The sequence below is a fragment of the Montipora foliosa genome, chromosome 4, assembly GCF_036669935.1.
Source record: "Montipora foliosa isolate CH-2021 chromosome 4, ASM3666993v2, whole genome shotgun sequence".
Classification (NCBI taxonomy): Eukaryota; Metazoa; Cnidaria; class Anthozoa; order Scleractinia; family Acroporidae; genus Montipora; species Montipora foliosa.
In genome coordinates this window covers 2,829,075-2,833,659 of record NC_090872.1, presented here as the reverse complement: position 1 = coordinate 2,833,659, position 4,585 = coordinate 2,829,075, and the positions used below count along the sequence as shown (strand labels likewise).

The 4,585-nt window shown below is 36.9% G+C and overlaps 1 long non-coding RNA gene across 1 annotated transcript; it reads left to right on the top strand.

Annotated features, from left to right (window-relative positions):
• The first annotated feature begins 438 nt into the window (after positions 1 to 438).
• Positions 439 to 4,226, top strand: LOC137998848 (uncharacterized). Its single transcript, XR_011122831.1, has 3 exons — positions 439 to 742; positions 2,173 to 2,241; positions 3,050 to 4,226. It is a non-coding gene; the product is annotated as an uncharacterized lncRNA (long non-coding RNA).
• The last annotated feature ends 359 nt before the right edge of the window (positions 4,227 to 4,585 follow it).

The following is a 4,585-nucleotide window of genomic DNA, read 5'->3' as shown; positions in this document are numbered from 1 at the left end:
TGCAGCTGGTGAGGAAGTCATCAACAACTGAAATATTAATTTAAACACAGCTTCTAATTCGTCTGTTAAGGTGAAACAGCACAATATTTCAGTCAGTTCCTCACTTCACAATTCACTTTAGCATTTTTTTCGAAGCGACTTCAATTCTCAGGTCTTTTTCAGAAAAAATAGTTTTCTCCTCTATGTGCGAGCTAGTTGTCTTGGTAATCTACTGATGACATGACATTTGAAATGTTAAAGCTTAAATGTCGGACCCGTCTTTTTTAATAAACTCTAGAATATACTTTCATTACCTCCTTACATATTACTTGAAAGCGGGCAACAGTTAGTTCTTTTGTAAAATGCCGATGATCAGTAATATGACCTTCAGCAGGCGTTATTATTCTATGCTGGACAGGTGACCAAATTTGTGAATTAACCTTACTTTCAACTTCTTCCTCTCGGGTTCTATCTTCTATAGCAAATTTTCATTCAGCGCAATTACGCAAGTTTAAGAAACAGCTAGTAAACTCGAATACGTTTTCTTGGAAGAAAATATGTATCGGCTTTTATTTACAGAGGTCCGTAACTTAACTTACACTACTAATTTTTTCCACTTAAACGGTTCGCGTGAGGGCGAAGCACAGTGACGTTACTGAATTTACTGGAAAAAATTAAAAGGTGTCGTAACTTCCACTTTGGAGTGTAAGACAAGGTTGATGACAAATTGCCCAAGACGAAAACTGAAAGAGGTGTGTCCAAGGTTAGTAATTTAGCGTCTTAAAAGCAAGCATTGTACTGCATTGTTAACAGTTGAAATTAATAAGTTTTCCAGCAACCGGTTTCCTCTTATCATATTGGCTGGTTTTTGTTAAAAACGGGAACAAAAGCCTGGTATATTACTTCATTTACCTTCTTGTTTTTGAACAAAGGGTAAGCAAAATTTAAACTAACTTGAAATGACAATAAAACTAAGAAAAACAGGATGACTATATTCGTGCAAAGCTGTAACAGTTTGTCTATTTTCCCAAGTCGCTGTCATCTCCTTCGCTTTTCTTCTCTTTAATCTCCTTTTGTTCTTTATTTTCGGACTCTAAGGCATTATTTATTGACATTTCAAATTTCAAACTTTAAGAAATGTTAAAATTTTCTCATTCGCTTTTCGTACCTTAATTTGGGCTTTCTTCTTGTATTCTAAAACCTTATTGTCGTTGCTCGGATTTTTAAGCAAGTATTTTAGTCTCTTATTGTTTCAAAATTCTTATTATTGTAAATGGGTTGAACCCAGGAGTCATATCATTAAGTAAAGTACGATCGTCCGGGTGAGCGTAGTCCTGAGAAGGACTGTTTGAGATGACATTGTCAATGTCATCTCAAACAGTCCTTCTCAGCCCTACACTCACCCGGCCGATCGTACTTTACTTAATGAAAATTCTTATTGTCTAAAAAATGTTGTCGGTCAAATCAGTTCTCAGGTTGAATCCGTTTTTACCTTATAGGTTAAAGTCGTGATCTTCATTTTACCTAGGTTGAATATGCACTCTACCTAGTTAGGATTGAAAACACCTATACCTTCCCTCAAGCTCTGCCTTACGCATCTCAACACATCTTCTTAATGTTTCATATCAGCTTATCGGCTTCTGCATTCATACACTGATCCATTTAGTATCAACATTACAACAAAGTTAGGGAACAAAGAACTGTACTGTGCACTTAACCGGTGATCGAGCTCAGACCTTCCAGATCTATAGTCCTGTGTCTTCACCACTACATTACGACGACGAACATGCGCGACCCAACACAGTTCTTTTCATAAATTACTTTTGTATAGTAACCTAACCCTAATTTTTCTCTAGGCTTAATTTAGGCTTCAAAAAAGTTTCTTCAATCCATCTGAGGGCGTATTCAACGTAGGTAAAATGAGGATCACCAATTTAAGCTAGGTTAAAACAGATTCAACCTGAGAACGGATTTTACCGGCAACAATTATGCGGAATTTTATGATCTTGAACTTGGATTTGAACATTCAAAAGACTCGACAAATAAAACGTGTATTCTATATATATGAAATTGTTGGCACATATCGTTTGAAGAAAAGAGCCAAGTTTCTGGAAACCTATACATAGTCAAAACATTTCGATTTCCGCTATTTGACAAACGTGTAACAGGTATAGACTATTTTCTGTCTTTCAGTTAACGGGACGTAGACTGAATAGCATTGAAATATTTTGGGTAGATTATAAAGAACCTACAAGGAACAAGGTAAGCAAAAGTAAATGATTTTGTGTGCGCTTTTAGACATTTAGCAGACGAACTCGGGAAACAACCCAAAAAATGTGTGCATAGGGTTGAAACATAGGCTGTTTCCCCTTCATTGTCTTCTCAAAGATAGCGTCCACTTGTGGATCAATATTCAGACTCATCAATTCGGGCTTTTGTGCTCGATGTCAATGCGCCACTTAGCTTTGATTGGTTCTATTCCGTGTCACTTCATTTTCAGCTGCTTTATCAAACGATCATGAAAAAATACATTTTAGCACGGAATGTTACTAATACGAAGTGCATTCGTTCATTACTTTAACCCTTTCACTCCCAAGGGTGACACCTATAGATTTTACTCTGTAACGCCAGACGATTTTACTCGTTAATGGGGAACTCCACAGGAGTGAAAGGGTTAAAGCGAGATTGCCACGGTGTATACGAATAATCATGATGTTTTCGTGCAATTTGGGACAGAAAAAACTTGTAAACCAACTAAACTGCACGAGCCCAGAGGTCTTCAATTTATCAATTTATTTTTTTCAAATTGTACGAAAAAAAATGTGGCTACTTATTAATAATATACAGGAAGAAAATTAAAAGAAAAGTTATGATTATTGTGCAGGGGACTCACATTTGATTGATATCTGTGTTTATTGGCCAATCAGAATACTGGGTTTGTTACCTTCGATTTTTTTATCGAATTACCTCTTTCCTCTTTTTTTGTATTACGTTACCTAAAAACCGCATTTCTCTTCGCCAATCACAGACTATCGTGATGTTCTAATCTTCGTTTTCTTTCTTCACGTAGATGGCCAATGATTCTCATCACCAAGACAGAACAATTTCGAAGCCCTTCTCTTCATCCCAGTGCATTGTCTGGGTGACAGTACTTAACATCGAAGCTGTTGCTATGGTGACCATGAATGCCCTTACAATCATTATTTACCTGAAAGAGCGAATCCTTCGCAAGCGTAGCATGTACCTGGTGATCAGCCTGGCGGTTGCAGACATGTTTGTTGCATGCAACGTGATCTTTGACAGTTTGTCATTTGGTAACTATTGTAACTTGTGGAAGGTTACTAACCCTTTCAGGAGCTTATTTATTTTAAGTTTGAGGTATTTCTTTCCTCTAGCCTCTCTAACAAACCTTGCTGCTATTTCTTTGGAGCGGATGCACGCAACTTTTCGTCCATTCAAGCATCGCCTAATCAAAAAAAAGATATTTGGAGCAGCTGTTGCGGGTGTTTGGTTTACAGCTGCCTTGTCTACAGCTATTGTTTTTTCACCCCGTTTCCTGGGCCGCTCAGATATCACTACTTTCTTTCACATGCGAGCATCATATTTGTTATTGCTATTTTGTTGCCTTGTTATCATCGTTGTTTCTTACACGTTCATCGCTACTAAAGTTTACTGTGGAACGCATTCTCAGCATCATGGTGCAATCAGAAGAGAAAGAAAACTGACCAAGACATTGTTCATTGTAACAATTGTATCGTTAATACTAGTGATGCCATTGTCTGGTTTGTTTTTTGTGTTACTTTTGGTGAGAGATTTAAAACAGTAGTGTTTCACTCAAGGCTCCATGATTCCTTAGACATCTTTTTGTACGCAAACTCTCTTATAAATCCATTGTTATGTGCATTTAAAATGCCAGAGTTCAAAAGAGCTCTGTTTTTATTATTGCGTTGTAGATCTCGCTCGGAGCCAGTTCAGGTTTTTCCTCTTAATGACATTTAAAGTTGTGAGAATTCACTCAGTTAACTGGTGAATATGTGTTTACTATAAAGTATATAAAAACTGAGAGTTTTAAAAATAAAATTTGTCCGACTACTCTCTTTGTTTTTAATTGGAAACACTTGATTCAAGTTAATGTAAAGGAAGATCTGTGGAAATGCTAAGATTGATCAATTCAAATATATAAGTTTGTAAGGAATTGTTTGCTCTTTTTTAGTTTATCTTTTTTGGCTCGCTAGTCACGTTTGCGATAAAATACTTACTTTTTCTAAGCCTACACTGAATTTCGAGATAAATAAAGTCGATGTACGTATGTATTTGTGTCACTTTGTCACATGGTTTGGAGAGCTGCATGACGCGAACAAAAACATGCGCGCGAGAAATGGACCCGCAAAGCTGAGAGCGCGTTCGACATCATCAAACTTTAGACCCCTGGCAAGACTTAGAGAAACAAATAGCCATGAGCTCAAGTGGCTGGAAGCTTAGAGTGTGAGATTGAATACGCACTCAGATGGATTAAAGAAACTCTTTTGGAGGGTACCTTAATTAATTGAAAAACGTCGGCCCAAGTTTTCTCAATATCAGTCTATATCAAAATGTCATTTACAAA